This window comes from Nannospalax galili, unplaced genomic scaffold (assembly GCF_000622305.1).
Source record: "Nannospalax galili isolate Female #2095 unplaced genomic scaffold, S.galili_v1.0 scaffold994, whole genome shotgun sequence".
NCBI lineage: Eukaryota > Metazoa > Chordata > Mammalia > Rodentia > Spalacidae > Nannospalax > Nannospalax galili.
The window spans coordinates 836,809-855,256 of NW_008334099.1; the positions used below are offsets into that span (position 1 = coordinate 836,809).

General features: G+C 38.6%; 1 protein-coding gene and 1 pseudogene across 3 annotated transcripts in view; both read right to left on the reverse strand.

Moving 5' to 3' along the window:
- Klf8 (Kruppel like factor 8) overlaps positions 1-18,448 on the reverse strand; it is a 257,155-nt gene that overhangs the window by 229,552 nt on the left and 9,155 nt on the right. Inside the window, exon 2 of one of the 3 annotated variants that reach the window (XM_029561702.1) lies at positions 7,317-7,396. The exons of the other annotated variants lie outside the window; for them this stretch is intronic. The gene's annotated coding sequence lies outside the window, so the exon portion shown is untranslated. The remainder of the gene's footprint in view (positions 1-7,316; positions 7,397-18,448) is intronic. 3 annotated transcript variants of the gene reach the window in all.
- Positions 14,736-16,644, reverse strand: LOC103730940 (annotated as a pseudogene).

An 18,448-nucleotide genomic window follows, 5' to 3' on the forward strand; every position in this document is an offset into this window, starting at 1 on the left:
CCTATTGCAGAGATACTTGTACAACCATGTTCGTTGCTGCTCTTTTCACAATAGCTAAGAGATTGAATAGCCTAAGTGCCCTTCAACTGACGAGTGGTTAACGAAAATGTCGTACACAATGGAGTACTACTCAGCAGTAAAGAAAGAAGAAATAATGAAATTTGCAGGTAACTGGATGAATCTAAAAACTGTTACACTAAGTGTAGTAACACATACTCAGAAAAACAAAAGACATATGTTCTCCCTCATTTGTGGATCCTAGGACCAAATCCTTATAAACAGATTATTATAGAGTTACACCACTGGTCACACACAGATTCTCTGTGAATTATCCAGGCCTAAGTGGCACATTTATGATGCAACCTTTACACCTAAGACTCACAGAACATAGAAAAAGGGATGAAGAGAACACTAATGTATCTTTCAATTCTCATCAGTGAAACTCTCTCATGCAACAGAGGGCTAGGAACACAAAAGGCCACAAATAGCCAAAATGCAGAGAATAGGAGTCTGCAGGGTGTGAGTCCTTGGACAGGACTCCTATATTAACTTTTACCCACCCAGGGCTTAGGGACCATTGAGGAAGAGGGGGTGGAAAGATTGTAAGAGCCAGGGAGGAGGTGCATCACCATATGGAAATGGTCCTATAGGTGCCTGAGACCCTTCTCATACAAACCAACAGCAATGGTGTTAGCATCCAAAAGACCCATGCAAACTTAGGCTGACAAAAACCCAGCACAGAACTGTGGAAATGAAAAGCAAGCCCCAATCTTAGTTGAAGAATTATTGGCAGCTGATGCTGGTGGGTGAGGAAGAGCTGATCTTCTTGAAAGGAGGGACGCTAGATGGGCTGACTTAACCCTGGTGGATGAACTTGCACTGAGGGACAACTTTACATAATAGGCCTTAGCACAAATGACAGAATGTATCAGCTCCAGTGGGCGGGGCATGGAGGGTGGCAAAGGGAAGGGTAGGGAGGTATAAAGATGATTTTCTGTATGAAGTGCACAAAAAAATCAATAAAAAATTTTAAAATGCTCCCTGACTTGTATTCTTGTGTAACAACTTCTAATCTAAGGGTAAAAGGTAGTCAGTGGCAGTCAGATTGTTACTGTATTTCTTTCTTTTAAATATTTTTAGCACATTTATTTTATTTTATTTGTTATTTTTATTCTTATGTGTATGAGTGTACTGTCTGCATGTATGTAAGTGCATACGTGTCATGCAATGCCTGTGGAGGTCAGAAGAGAGCGTCGGATCCCCTAGAACTGGAATTTCAGATGGTTATTAGCTACCATGTGGGTGCTAGGAACCAAACCCCGGCCCTCTGCAACAGCAGTTAGTGCTCTGAACCACTGAGCCATCTCTCCAGTTCCTATGACTATATTTCTGAAGGAGAAAACATGCTAGTGGTAATAATAATAGTACCCAGTAGACCTCTTATTTGTTGGCTATCCTTAGTCTACTTCCTGCTGCTACCACAGCATATCTGACAATGGATAATTTGCAAATATAGTAGTTTATTTGGCTTATGGAAGCCCATGAGCATGGTACCAATGTGTGCTCAGCATCTGGTAAGGGTCTTCTTGCTATATCATACCATGGTAGAGGGCATCACATGGAGACCAAGCAAAAATCTTTCTATATACCAATAACAAGAAATCAGAAAAAAATATTCAAAAAACCCTCCCATTCACAATAGCTTCAAAAAATATTTAGGAATAAACCTAACTGAACATATTAAAGATCTATATAATGGAAATTTCAAATCTCTAAAGAAAGAGATAGAGGATGACATCGGGAGATGGAAAGACCCAGCATGCTCATGTATTGGTAGAATCAATATTGTGAAAATGGCCATCTTACCAAAAGCAATGCATAGATTCAATGCACTGTCAACAAAGATTCCCACGACATTCTTCACAGAGCTAGAAAAAAATCATTCTAAAATTCATATGTAATCATAAAAGACCTCAGATAGCGAAAGAAATATTGGGCAAAAAGAATAATCATTGGGGGTATCACCATACCAGAACTCAGATTGCATTACAGAGCTATAGTCATAAAAAAAAAAAAAAGCGCACACGGTGCTGGCACAGAAATAGATAGGTAGATCAGTGGAACACAATAGAAGACCCAAAATTGAGTACATGAAATTTCAGCCACCTGATATTAGACAAAGGTGCTAAGAACACACAGTGGAGGAAAGACAGCATCTTCAATGCATGGTGCTGGCAAAACTGGATCTCCACCTGCAGAAGAATGAAACTAGAGCCTTATCTTTCACCCTGCACAAAAGTCAACTCCAAATGGATCTACGACCTCAATATAAAACCTGAAACTCAGAAACTGCTAGAGGAAACCATGGGCAGTACCCTCCAAGATATAGACATAGGAAAGAACTTTTTAAATTGGACATCAGTTGCTCAGGCATTGAGGTCAACAAGCAATAAGTAGTACGTCATTAAACTATAAAGCGTCCGTACAGCAGAAGAAACAGCTGAGGAAGGGAAGAGGAAAGCCATTGAGTGGGAGAAAATCTTTACCAGCTAGCTACATGTCCAACAGAGGATTAATATCAAAAATATGCAAAGAACTCAAAAAAAGAAATAATAAAATAAACGACTCAATAAAAAGATTGGCAATAGACCTGAATAGAGAGCTCTCAAATGAAGAAATACAAATGGCTAAGAAGCACCTTAAAAAGTGCTCAACATTCTCAGTAATTAGAGAAATGCAGATACAAACTACTTTAAGATTCCATCTTACCCCAGTCAGACTGGCTAAGATCAAGGGAACAAAAAACTCCAAATGCTGCTGTTGGGAATGCAAACTTGTGCAACCACTAAGAAAAGCAGTGTGGAGAACTCTCAAAAATCTAAAAATGAACCTAAAATATGATCCAGTAATACCACTTCTTGGTATATACCCAAAGGACTCATCCTATTGCAGAGATATCTGTGCATCCATGTTCGTTGCTGCACTCTTCACAATAACTAAGAAATGGAAACAACCTAAATGTCCCTCAACTGACGAATGGATAATGAAAAAGTGGTACATTTGCACAATGGCGTTCTACTCAGCAGTAATAAAAGATGAAATTATGAAGTTTGCAGGTAAATGGATAGAGCTAGAGAGTTATACTAAATGAAGTAACACAAACACAGAAAAGTAAGAGACGTATGTTCTCCCTCATTTGAGGATTATAGCACCAATCCCTTTTATGTGAGTTTATAAATTCAAATGTAACACTAAGAGTCAGGAAATGGAAAGGATACACATAGGTAAAGGAAAAGAAATAACCTGAGAGGGGGATAGTAGGGAACAGATACTACCAGGGGGGAGATGGAGAAAGTAGGAGTGTTTGGCAGGGAAGGGGGAAGGGATATGCAAGGGGTCACGCTGTGGTGGGAAGGGTGGTGGAGAGGGAGTATGGTGGGAGACAGGTGTTACAGGGAAGAGGGTGGGGATAATAGGGGCAATAGGATTTGGGAGGGAAGATGGGTACATAATGGGAGGAAGGAGAGTGAAGACGGGTGGGTCTTGGGGGACTAGGAAACCCAGAAGAGGGTATGGTGCCTTCGGGACCCCATGGGAGGTACACATACAGTGTCTGAACATTGGTGCCTGTGAATATCTGGGCAGGGGGCACAATACCAGATAGAGGAGATCTCCCTTTGAGTGGTTGGTGGGAGTAGTCCAGGAGACTCCCAGGATAACATACACTATTGCCAAACCTCTTGGCTGCCTCCCAGGACTAGTAGATGGGACCCTACTGCTGAATACAGATCATAATTAGACTACAGTACTTGAAGCAATTGATCAGGAATTGACCTGGAAGCCTTTTAACTGAAGTTTGGCTATCATAATGCTAGATGGTAATATGCAAACTGCCAAGGGAGAAAAACAATTAATGGTCCATCCCAGCCCTAAAGCCTAATGACCATAAGGACTGGCATGGCAAACTACATCTACTGGTTCAGTAGTGGCACTGCTATCTGGGGGGCAATCAACATCTATCTAATTGGACTTGAAGCCCCCTTGGTGGGAATGAACTTATGGGTGACACTGTAAACTCACTCAAGTACACATGGCAGGAAAGGACATAGATCTTAGAGAAAACTCTCTTTCATATTTCTAGACAAATGAAATTTCTTACTATATGATAAATATTGAACCCTATATTTACAGGGAAGCATACTGTACACCACTCAGAAAAGAAGCTTCTTTTTGAAATAGAGGCTACTGAAGAATTGCATAACTGGTCAGACACAGAGAATGTGTGTCTGAGAGATGCCCAGTACTAGGTGACACACCTACAGTTGAACCTCTAAAACTAGGGCTCATGGAACATAGCGGAACAAGGGGTAGAGAGAAAACTAATGCTTCCGTCAACTCTCACTAGTAAAGCTTATTTGTACAGCAGAGTTTGATGCACATAGAAGACCACAACTACCCAAGTTTTAAAGAATAAGAGATTACAGAGTGTGTGTCCTTGGATAGGACTCCTATATTGAATCTCACCCACCCACAGCTCAGGGACCATTACAGAAGAGGGGGTGAAAAGATTGTAAGAGCCAGGGCTGGTTAATCAACACAGAGGCTTTCAGGCCACATGTGAACTTGTGGCAATGCATGGAGCACAGGACCCATGCCAACTTAATTGAACAAGGGCCCAGAGGGGAGGAGAGAGATGCGTGATGGGCCAGCCCTAGACTGAGAGTTGTTGGAGGTTGGTTGCTGCTGGGTAGGGGAGAGTATGCCTTGTACACAATCTCTAGATGTACTGACTGAACTCCAGTGGACGAATTTGCACTGATGGGCATTTGGGTGCAAATTCTTGACTGGACAGGACTTACCATGTGTGGTGGAGTGCATGGGGTCTGGCAGGGGGATGGGGGAGGCATGGATGGTCTGGGTTTGACTGACAACTATTGTATGAGAATACAAAAGCTCAATAAAAAATTTTTTAAAAAAAGAAGAGGGAGACACAATGTGAGGATATATATTATATATATACATACATGCACAAACACACACACACACACACACACACACACACACACACACATGGAGACAGTAATGGAAAGACAAAGACAAAAGCTAGATATATTATAGGATGGGATCCTGGCTTTGCTGGTATGTTGATGTCAGACTTCTACCCTACAGAACTACGAAAGAATAAATTTCTGTCATTTTAAGCCATGCACGCTGTGGCTGTTAATATTTTCTTCGGGTTCTATCCCAGACCTTCTGGTTCTACCTGCTTTATAAGCAGAAACACAAGTAATTTATACATAGAAAATATGAGAAAATTTGAGCATACTGACAGGAAAAATCTAAAACATCTGAGCATACTGACAGGAAAAATCTGAAAACCCTGAGAAAATTTGAACATATTGTAGTACAGGAAATATGTGCAAGTGTGTATAATTTCATCAGAAAATTAGAAGGTCAAATTTGGAAGTAGTATGAATGAGGCTTGAGATAGAATTTGTGGAATTTTTTATAGCAGCAGGAAACTAAGTATTGATTTATGCACTGTATCTTTATTAGTCTGTATATATCAAGAGAGCAATTTCTGAGTGAGCGTGTGTACCTATGTCTCTCTCTTGCTCTCTCTATATATGCATAATTTTTATATATAGTTGACTAGGAACATGTAAAAGGACAAACTATGTAGATGATTCTCCAAGAGTTGAATTACTCATTCATTCACTCAATGAGTATTTACTGAGATTCTTTTACATTCTAGGCCTTGATAGCAGACACGACTGAGATATGCTTAGACTATTGAGTCTAATGCTATGTAAGCCCAGATTAACCTCCTTTATATACTCACCTAGGTTCCAGGGCTCCTGCTGTATTTATGCTCTAATTTCCATTCATTGTAAAGCAATGAGAAGGTAAATAAAATAACAGGCCAAATACTTATGAAAGAGGCCTATGGCATGTTTATTGTCATTTTTGTAACTTAGGTAAGTAAAAGCAGCATGATTTATTACTAAAGAGCAAGGACTCGGGTTTAGAATCAGGTAAAATCTCCAGACATCAGACACTACTTTTAGGACTATGAGAAGTATTTTTGGTTAACTTCTCTGATTCTATATTTACTTATTTATAAAATAGAGAAAATATTTCATAGGGTTGTGCTAAGTAGATTCAAGAAAATAATATTTACTCAGGGAAAATACAACATTGGGCATTCAAAGCTTACTCTGCTCTGCCCCTTGAATACTCAAGAAGAGACTATTTTTCTTGAGTATTTTTCCACTATATGAATATACTGTTTCTGGTCAGCAGAAGTTTGTTTGGGTAGCAAGGACTGAAATGCAAAACTGAGATTCCCAAGTTTAAACCTATCTGGTTATGAATATGATATTCCCTGATTGAGTCAAAAATTTAACAGACTGTCCCAAATACACTTTAAAAAAAAAAAAAGAGGAAACTTGAAGAATACTAAAGGTACCATTAGGCATTATAAACGGGGTTACATGCAGCAGCATAGCACAGCTAAACAGGAAGAATTCAATTGTGTGGATTCCATGATATATTTTTTTAATGTATAGAAGTGTATTACCTGTGTGTGCACTCATGTCATGCAATGCCCAAGGATATCAGAAGAGGGCGCTGTATCCCTGGGAACTGGAGTTAAGGACAGTTGTTAGCTGCCATGTGGGTGCTGGGAACCGAACATAGGTCCTCTGGAGGAGCAGACAGTGCTCTTAACTGCTGAGCCATCTCTCCAGTCCCAAGGATTCCATGATGTTTAAGAGAGTTCAGCAAGTTCTCAAATTGCAGAAGCCAAGGCTATCAAATTATCTCACATACTTTATTCAAAACTGAAGACATGCTGAGTTGGAAGGTCTGACAAGAAATATTTTGAAAAACGTATTTGTGAAAATCTTTGGCTAACAACTGTCCATAACTCCAATTCCAGGGGATCTGATGTCCTCTTCTGGCCTCTGCAGGTATTGCACACACATAGTGAACTTACATGCAAGGAAAACACTCATATACATAAATTTTAAATGAATAAATCAAAAATTTTGGAAAACCTGTATAAACGCTGTAATATATTGCCTTACAAGTTATTTAAAGATTTCATGCAGTAATTATCAAGCATTTGCAATAAAACTGACTTAAAACTATTCATAAGGAATCTTTAATATACATAGACTAATAATTTAACAAAACAAAATTATGTTCAAATTAGACACAATAAAGCTCCTCTAGTGCACATTCATAGATTCATAGACTAAGGTGGGATAGAAAAAGCAATTCAAAACAAAGGAATTGCTTCAAGAAATACTTACAGAAGCATAGAGTACATATACAGCATGAGAAATAGTAGCTGGGTTGAAATCTGGACTCTACCACTGAGTATCTCTGCAACCTTGAGAAAATCATTTAAGATAGGTAAGTACCAATCACTTCACCTGTAAAAATCCAAATTCAGTGATAGTTTGTTTTTACATGTCCTTACTACACAAAGTGTGATTCACCGAGCAGTATCTTTACCATTAAGAAACATTAAAAGTGAAAGTTTCCACAGGCCCCAGCCCAGATCTTCTGACTAAATTTGCATTACAAGCAAAACTTCAGGTAATTTATATACACTAAATGTATATACTCAAAAGCAGTACCACTTAGGTGAAGTAAAAGAAAGATAAAGGAATACGTATGCTTCATTGGCAAATTAGGATGCCAAATTTAGAAGGAGGCTGAATGGTGCTTTACAGATATGAAAAATGTCTTAGAATTTTTACTGTGGGGTTGAGTGAACACTCAAGATGTATATTTTGAGATTAGAAAGGATGTGCTTACAGTGGGCCCAATCCGAGTAGGTTTTAAAGAAGAAGGAATAGAAGAGGTGCAAAATAGATGTGTACTTTCATTCACTGAGTATCATATGCTAGATTCTTAGCCTGCTTTCTCTTGCTATAACAGAATAACAGAAATTGGGTAATTTATAAAGAAAAGAATTGTACTTTTTACAATTCTGGGTAGTAGGAAGTCTAAGATCAAGGTGCTAGCATCTGGTGAAGGCTTTCTTATTGCATCACACTCTACTGGAAGAACATAAAATGTAAGAGAACATGAGGGACGAGAAAGAGAAAGCTGAGGAAAGATTGCTCATACTTCAAACGTTCCAAGTTTCCAAGTGAGGTGCCTCTTTCTAGGAAGTTTCTTTGTTTTAGCTCTAGGTTCTCCATGTTTCACTTTGAAAAATAAAGGCTCTCTCTAGCAATAAGAAACTCTCAACTTGAGAAGTCAAGATAATTCTATCCTACTTAAGTATGTGGTTATTAAATAATTAAAATAAATAAATAAATAAATAGCAAAACAAAAAGGTATGGAGGCATAAACCTACAATCCTAGTAGTTGCAAGGCTGAGGCAAGAGTATTATTCTAAGTTAAAAAGCCACCTGGGCTACAATAGTAAGACTGTCAACCCCCCCCCCAAAAAAAAAAAAACTAGAAAGGGAGACCTGGAAAGGGAGAGTGGAAATGGGATTCCATTGGAATAAATCTACTCCAGTACCTTGTCAACTTTTAGAAGAGCAGCTCACTCTGTTAGTTTGTACTTTGGTGAGTAGAAAGGCTTCTCTCTCAACATCTTGTAGGGATAGCTAACAATGCTGGCACCCCAATCCTTGATAATGCTTGTAAAGAAACTGAGTTGAGAGTGGAATCCTTCAAGAATCAACTGCAACTCTATTAAGGAGTGTCAGAAAGAAATTTCAACTGAAACATGATGTGCACAAAGTTTCCACTGGAAAGCAGAAACCTTGAAAACTCCTGAGTGAAAATGACCCACAAAGGAGTAGCAGAGCATATTGCTATCACTCTGTTCAGATCTAATGCTTAGGCGTTACATTTATGAAAGTAGCTTTTGCTAATTTTTCCATTTTGGGGCATACAAACCACCAGCTGTTCTCCACTAGACTTACCCTTTGTTCAACCAGGGCTATTACTTTTAAGAATGTACACACTTCACACACTGGCCTTTTTGCCACTATAATGATAAATAAGGTGATTTAAAGCCAGAGAAGGAAATCATATGGGTTTCAGAGACCTAAAACAAAGTTGGAGAATGGTGTTCTGGCACTGTTTGCCTTCAAATTGTTCCATGCAGTAATTCACCATAGAGATCATCAAGACACTGGAGACACATTCAAGCCTGCATGCCTCTAAAATACGAGGGCTTTTACTAAACAAGCAAATCTGAGAGGCCAGGCCTAGTGATGTCTAAAAGAGACCTTAAAAAAAAAAGAAAAGAAAAAGGATGAGGAGGATGCTCATCTGCCACTGCAAAGTTGCAAAGTGGGAAAGGCAAAACAATCTTTCCTAAGGGTATACACTTACAAGTCTCTTCTTTGTACATAAGCGTCTCCTTAAAATGCCTCTCTGATTATATTACATTGCCCTAGGATCTTGACCAGAGCTGCTCCATATAATGGCAAGTAGCTGATAAAAGTTAGACCTATCAGAGTCCAGTTTCTTGTAACTCTGGAGTTAGAATGAAGCCATAGAAGCCCTTTTCATGTAAGAACTACATGAACCTAATAAACAAAGAAGCTGTCTCTTGCCATAGGTCTATGATTTTTTGAAGAGAGAAGACATAAGCAAATATGCAGAGGGCAGCATATCTAAGATTCATAATGAAAGGTTGGCTTCCCAATAACTTCCCATTTCTTTTCATCTAATCTGACTTTAAATTAATTCAAATGAATCTTTCAATTTCCTTGAGTTAGTTAAAATGTCAACACCTCCCTCTTCCCCTCCTCTCTATATTAAAAGGAAAGATTTATTTTGTCTCATGCTTGCAGAAGATTTGGTCCACCATGGCAGGGAGAGTGTGGCAGAACAGATCACTTTATATCATAGTAGGCCAATAAGCAGACAGGGAAATACCAGAACTCCACAACTTTCCATTTTCTTTTAAATTTTATGTGTACGAGTGTATTTTCTGCATGTGTGTAAATGCACCCATGTCGAGCAATTCCTCTAGAGGTCAGAAGAATGTGTCAGATCCCCTAGAACTGGAGTTACAGATGGTTGTTAGCTGCCATGTGGGTACTGGGAATCAAAACCAGGTCTTCTGCAAGAGCAGTCAGTGATCTTAACCACTGAGCCATCTCTCCAGCCTCCTAGTTTCTATTTTTTAATGCAGTCTATTCTTGAGATCTACTCACATTGTAACCATAGGGCATTAATTTTAATTAATAAATAAATATTTAAATGGGTCGATCCTGCTCAATACCTGGTGACTATCACCACGGAGCAGTAGAGACCAAATGATGACATATACTTCAAGTCTTTCAAGAAAACTTTTATGTGAAATTTACCCTTTATATATTGACAATGTACTCAAATTTTGAGAAGACATGGTTCAAACCCATGTTCATTTGTGCCCTGATATTAATGTGTAGGTCCCTGAATTGTGACCTGTTGGGAATCTTTTCATCTCACTATTTCCTGACTTTTTAAATCATTCATTTGTTTTTATGATTTTCATTATATATCCAGCTATGCTTGCATTAGATTGGTAATATGAGTCAGAGTTAGTGATCCATCTTGATTCTATTTCCTTTTTAATCTTAGTGGCTAAATATATAAAACAAAAATAATCATCAATGATAAATCATAATGGCTAAAATTATGAGTTATGGGACAAAATTACCTGGCCTCATATTAAGTTCTACCAATTATTAGTAGAATCTTCCCAGTTTCTTTATAAGTATTGTCAGAGTTCTGGGTGATGAAATTTCCCTATTTATCAAGTGGAAACAATAAATTCACTGCTTAAAGTAGCCCTGGGTATATTCATTGTACTATTATTAGTAGGAGTAGTAGTAGTAATAGTAGTAGGAGTAGTAGGAGTAGTAGTAGTAGTAGTAGTAGTAGTAGTAGTAGCAGCAGCAGCAGCAGCAGCAGCAGCAGGAGTAGCAGCAGAAGTAGTAGTAGTAGCAGTAGAAGTAGCAGCAGCAGCTACTGCAACAGCAGTAGTAGTAGTAGCATCAATTTGACAATCATAAATAGTAAGCATTTATATGAATCTGGCCTCCCACAAAGTATTTGTCTATTCTCATTGATCTACAGTGACTTTGGGGTCCCTGTCAGTCCTCAGATTTCTGTCTACCATCTATCCTCAATATTTTTTCTGGTCTCTGGTGACTAGTCCTCAGTGTCAAGGATATCCTGAAACTCTCTTCTGTACTGAGAGTAGCTGCTTATGCAAAGGTTTTGAATAGTAAAAATATCTTGATGATGAAGTATTTTTTTTTGTCTTTTTGAGATAGGGTCTCCCTTGTAGCCCCAGCTGGCCTGGAACTCACAGAGATCCACCTGCCTCTGCCTCCCAAGTGCTGAGATTAAAGGCATGGGCCACCATGCTTGGCTGATAAAGTATTTTTTTAAGTTACCCCTCCCACCTTAGCTGCATGTGGAGAAGGAGCTAAGGATATATAAGCCGAGAATGCCATGAGGCACCACTTTCGCCATTTTGTGAAGCTGTTAGGAAGTCACAGGATCTATATTTGAGTGTAGACTTTCCAGCAGCTATATATGGGGGAGGGGCGCCCTCTCTTCTGTAAAAATCCCCACCCTATGCTCTGTTAGCAAGCCCACTCATTAGGAATTTCAAAAAAAAATAAAAGGAACAGAGTTAGCTGATGGAAACCTTCATTATTCCACCAAAGTTGTCCCCATATTGGCAAATCCTTTGATCTTCAATTTCTTATTCCTATCCCCCGCCTTAAACTTCAGTGTATATATTTTTTTATGTAACTGCTTCAAATTGTTTCTGGAAAAATGTGTTAAAATTGTCTTTCTTTGGAATAAAAAAAGAACTTTGGTTTTAATATGTTTTCTTTAAGACAAGATAAGAAATCAGTAAATAAAAACATCTTGTCTCATTTTATTCAGTGTATCTGAAATAACCACAAATTTAACCTGCCTGTAAACATAGAACTATTTACATTAGTATAATCCCACTTAAGTACAAATAAACTCTGCATATTCATACCAATTAACTGCATGGAAACATGAAAGAATAATCAAACCCTGGTAATCTCTGAGAAGAGTAATGAAGGGAGATACTTTTTTTTTTAATTTTACTTTTTAACAGAGCATAGGGTAGTGGTTTATTGAGTGTGCCGTAAAGTCCACACTCAAATACAGATTCTGTGACCTCCTGACAGCTGCACAAATTGGTGAAAGAGGTGCCTCTTGGTGTTGTTGGCCTATATGTTCCCACACACACACATGCAGCTAAGTTCGACTGATTGGGTGGAGGAGGTAACTGACTCCCCACTTGACTCGTGGGAAGGAGGTGTAACTATAGCTTGCCAGCATAGTAGTTGGAGGACATTTCCAGTTAACACTCCACCCCTTCCTCTGGCTCTTACATTCTTTCTGCCAACCTTTTCCACAGAAGTCCCTGAGCCTTGGAGGGGGTGGTAGGTGTGGGATAATCTTTCTCCTGTTGTGGCAAGGCACTGAACTTTCAGGTGTCTGCATCATCTGTTTTCCATGGGCTGTAGGCCAGTTTGAGTGGGATTCCACCTACTATAAAAACACAGGAAGAAGCAAGAACATCTAAACAGTGACTGCTATAACTTAACCTATGGCTGTAAACACAAATGCTTGGTCAGTACTTTAGCAGGTGCATCATTTCCATCTAACAAAGCAATTGCAGTGACTTCCTACAGGAGTCCATATTCTCACCTGCCACAGGGGGTTGGCTGGGTCTACAGTACCAGATGTGTGTTCCACCCCTAGGAGTGGGCATTATATCCAATCAAAAATTTTGCTGGTTGTACATACACTAGACGCTCCACTATTGCACCAGCAGGAACATCTTGTTTGGTATGTTGATAGAGCAACAGGTGAGGTCCATCACTGAGGAGAATTATAGGGGACTATTCTCCCCCAGTCATCTGCGTGTTGCATTTTGGCACCATGAAAGCCACCCATCTAGTGGCAGGGAGTTTCCAGCTTAGTCCAAGCTTGATTGAAGGGAAATACATTTTTATTCCATATATTTCTGTATATTTGCATTCTTTTACGACAGATATGTATTTATGTATTATTCATATAAATCTATTTTTAGGTCTCATGGGGTCCAGTTAAAATAAAGTTTCTATTCATGGTTGTAAGTTAATCAAGATCTATTATTTATAGTTCTAAATCTTGTCAAAGAATTTGATTTTCTTCTCTGGTCTGCTTCATTATTAATTGTAAATCCTCTTCCTTGTAAGATAATTCCAGTCAGCATATTTGTAAGGATTGGATAATGTCCTGTTGTCCAAACTTACAAATGAATATGTATGAGAATAATGGACACTTTGTATTGCTATTTCTTACATTCATTTGAGAAGTGGTTTAAGGTTGTCCTTGGTTGCCTGGTAGAAAATCTGTTGTCTATAAAAATACAGGGCTGGGATGTAGCTCAGTTGTAGAGTGCTTGGGTAGCATGCATGAAACCCTGGGTTTAAGCTCCAACACTGCATACACCAAGCACAGTTGGTGGGACCAAATAATCAGAAAGAAATTCAAGGTCACCCCTTGACTACACAGTGAGTTTTGAGACTAGCCTGGGCTACATGAGATTCCTCAAAAACAAAACAAAAAACTAAAATCTAGATACTTAGGTATCAATTGAAAAGATTTTGAATATGTAGGATTTTTTTCCCTCTGTGTGCAAGTGGCTATGCATATATGCATGTAGAGGTCAAAGGATGTCTAGTATCTTCCTCAATTGCTCTCCACCTTATTTTTTCAGACAGGTTCTCTCCTGGAACCCAGAGTTCAGAGTGCTGGTATGGTGGCTAGCCAGTGAGCTCTAGGGATCTGCCTAGTATGCCATGCCCAGTATTCAAGTAGGTGCCATGGATCCAAATTCTGGTCCTCATGTTTATGCAGCCAGCATTTTACTGACTGAGCCATCTCCCTGGCATGAGCAATTATGTATTTCAAAGGAAGCAAATATTCTTTAGAAATGTTTTTTCCCTAACACTTGGTCAGTAGTGATTAAATAAATTTATGCTTACAAAATGACATTAATTACAGAGTCTTATAGAATGTGCAAACTGAAAAATCCAGAGTTAAAGTTAGGGCATTGAAACAATTTTTGACAGATGTTCAAAAGCACCAAAAGCCCATTAAAAATAATATATAAGTTGGCAGCAAACACCTATCTTCCAACGATGGTGTTTTATAGTAGACAATCTTCCTTGGAAGCCACACACTCATAGTGCAAAGACTGATATCAAATAGTAAATATAATCCTGGTGTTTATTTATCAAGCCTCATCAGCCTCATCTGACTGCCTTATAAAATAGGGAAATTTCATTATATTAGCATACTTGGCAAACCAGGTAAGTATAGATCTTATTCAAGATCTTAAAACTGAGGCAACACTAGTTGCCTAAGCATTTGGTACATGAATATAATACATGGACTGAAAATCTTCCCAGATCATGTAAACTTGGAGGTAATTTGTATAGTTTGAAATTAGTCTTCATTTTAGTGTATGATGCACAAAAGGACCTTTATCCTTAAGAACAGGAGAGCTCTTAGACTAATTTACAATAAAACTGGCTTCTGATGTCACTTAAGACAAATCATACTTTCAAGCTCCAGAGTATTGTGGGGCCATAAAACCTGATTAAAGTTCTATATGATAAAAATCCCAGTAAATAAATGGCTTATTGAGACTCAGACTCAGTCTAGTCATCCAAGAAAATGTAGCTTCCACTCTTCTTTTATTCTACATCCTTGATTGAGTTGAGTTTATTTCTTCATGGTGTATTGTATAGTTGTTTGGATTTCTTCTGAATGTAATTTCCAGCTGAGACAAAAAATGTATTTATCCCAGCCAAAAGTGTCTGATGACTGTCTGCAACTGTACTCTTAGATGGAACATCATCAAAAACAATAACTCGGTCTGCTAGATAGGTGGCCATGATGAAGTCATGCTCCACAACAAAAGCTGTCTCCTTCACATGGAGTATGAAATGTTTGACAACCCAGGCTGCCATCAATCTTTGTTTGGAGTCCACATATGCAGACAGTTTCTCAATTAAATGACATCAGCAGGTTTGCATAAACAAAGAGCTAAAGCTACTCACTGAAGTTCACCACCAGATGTCTGTACCTTTTGATCAATCATGTTTTCAATTTGCAGAGGCTTCATTACATTATTCACAAATTGTGGATGCTGTGCAAGCATCTCTCTTTTCATGCAGTAACTGATGAACACTTCCTGTTGATTAGGGACTGGTATTCTGTGGCTTGTAACTCACATTTAGAATGGGTACTTCTCCTCCTTCCAGCAAGCATTCTGATGAATGTTGTTTTACTTGTACCATTTTCCCCCAGCATCACCATGATTTCAGAATCTGTAAATTCTCCAGCTACAATTGCTAGCTCAAACTCTCCCATCTTTTTCTTCATCCCAGGATATTTTTTTAAATATTTTATTTATTATTCTTATTTTATGTGTATGCGTGTATTGTCGACATGTAGGTAAGTGCACCCATGTCATACAATGCCCTCAGAGGACAGAAGAGGCTCTCAGATCCCCTGGAACTGGAGTTATGGACAGTTGTTAGCTGCCATGTGGGTGCTGGGATTCAAAACCTGGGTCTTCTGCAAGAATAGTCAGTATTCTTAACCACTGAGCCATCTCTCCAGCCCCCTATCCCAGGATATTTATACATACATGTTTTTAGCTTCTCAGCTACTTTAAAAACAAGCAAAGCCTCTCTGAACCTCAAACTTTCTGTTGGAACATAGCCATCCAAAAAGGTGTTTATGCCTTCTCTTACACTAAAAGGCATAGTGACAACACCATAAGCGTTTTGTACACCATATAAACAGCAGATGAAGTCAGAGAGATAGCCTAATACACTTAGATCATGCTCCACCACAATGATATATCTACCTAGATTTATTAGAGATCAAATAGTAATAGCAGCCTTTAAGCGCTGTTTGACTTCTAGGTAACTGGATGGTTCATCAAACATACAAATATCAGCTTTTGTATGCAAACGACAGCACAAGCAAATCTCTGCAACTCTCCTCCTGAAAGATCTTCAACGTTTCATTCTTTTAAGTGAGTTAAATCAGATTGCTGACATACAATTGCCTGTGTCTTTGTTTCATCTTTTTGGTCTAAAATAGGCCCCAATGTCCCCTTTGCAGCCTTGGGAATTTGGTCTACATATTGAGGTTTGATAATGGCTTTAGGTCATCTTCTTGAATCTTGGTAAAGTAATTTTGTAATTCAGATCCATGGAAATAAATCAAAATCTCTTGCCGGTCAGGGGGATCATCATACTTTCAAGGTTTGGCTTTTGCTTTCCTGCTAAAATTTTTAATGCAGTTGACTTTCCAATACCATTAGTTCCAACTAATCCCAAAATTTCACCTGGATGAGGGATAGGCAATCTTAATACAAATACCACAACCAATATAAAGAGTTTCAGAAATACATGCTATTTTGCTCTAGGGTATAACCTCTATGCATAATTTTCCCATTCAAACCACGGGGCAACTCTTTTTGCACGTCTGTTGACATTTCGTAGGTTTACACTTGTCATAGTTAACAATAGCAATTCTTAATTTTTCCACCATAATTGTAAAAATGAATATCCAGCTCTTCTGGAGACAGTGGTCCCCTCACAGCTGGGAGTGCAGAACAGCACTAACCCTGCCATCTCAGCCACGCAGGGTGTTAGCACTGCCACCAGCCAAAATCGTGGTCGATAAAGTATTCTTAATACTGTGCCTATATAAGTAAAGGGATTCTTTTATTCATGGTTGTATCAGATTCTACCTACTGTTGGAGTCTTCTTGCCAGCAACTTACATGTTATAATGAAATTCTATTTCCTGATTACACTATCACTCTAGTGTCTCTATTCTTTTATGCATAGCTTTTCTATCTGTAGTGCAATGTCTTTTCACAACTGACCTAATTCAAAAAAATTTTTTTTTCTTTAAGACTCAAGACTCATTTTCTTTAGCAGGTCTTCTCTTACCCCATATCACCCACATCTTTCTTGCTCATGCTAATAATTTGTTCATTAGGCAAGTTTCCCAATGTTTCCCCTTCTCTAGGTTGACACAATTTCTCTCTTACCCTCACTGCCGTTATCTAAAAGATGGGTATAACTCTCAAATTTGATTGAAAAGCATGCAAACAGCATGGTCTCTAAATGACCAAGGAATGCAAAATGTTACCTTGAGTATTATCTGTCTTCCAGCAAAGGTCTAGATCAAAACTTTTTATAATTATTCCCAGGATGTAGTAAACATCTGACCACACAGAGTTCTCATGTGTGTTGAATGAATAAGTGAATATGATAAAGGAATAAATGTTTTTCTTCCTCTCATAATCTCCTGCACCACATGATTGGAAGTGGCTAATGTATATTATCAGATTTACTTAAAGATATACCAAAAATGCATTCTGACCCAGTTTCAATCTATTATGTTCCAACACATACACACACACACACACACACACACACACACATACACACACACAGCATATCATACCACTGCTGGCCAGTAACAAATGCTACCAGATCAAGGAGCTATTAGAAGGTCCAGTTTTCCACAGTCCCATTTACAAATACTGAAAAGTGAAAGCTCTCTACAATGAAACTACAAAAACTGGTGAAGGGATGGCTGGAGTGATGGTTCAGCAGTTAAGAGCACTGGTTGCTCTTGCAGAGGACCCAGGTTCAGTTCCCAGTACCTACATGGCAGCTAACAATCATTTATAACTCCATTCCCAGGGGTTCTGATGCCCTCTTCTGGCCTCTGTGGGCACTGCATGCATGAGTATACTTACTTGCATGCAGGCAAAACACACATATGCATGAAAATAAAAATAAACTTAAAACTGGTGAAAGAAATTGAAGAAGACAAAAATATGTAAAGAAAGCTCAGTTGAAAGGATCAATATTATATAAATAGCCACATTACCACAGATTCAACTCAAACCCCTTCATGACACTGATAAAATTCTTCCCACAACTAGAAAAATATCATAAAGTTTGTATATAAACAAGAAAACCTAAATACTCAAAGCTGACTTACAGAAAAGGAACAAAGTAGGAGGCATCACACTGCCTGACTTAAAAACATACTATAAAGCTGTAGTAGTCTGCATAAAAGCAGACATACAAAACAATGGTTGGAATTGGCGTAAAAATAGACCAAAAGTCCATATGTTAGGGTTCCAAACAGCAGCAGCTTCCCCCCTCCCCAACAGGGACCTACAGACTTTGGAGCCCGAAAAAGGGAACTTAGCTGATAAGCACCTTGACCTTTGAAGTCAAGAGAAACAAACTCTGCTGAGAAGCAGCCTGCCTTTCCTCTGACCTCCAAAGATAGGATAAACAGATTCTACCTGATAACCAGAGATTTTA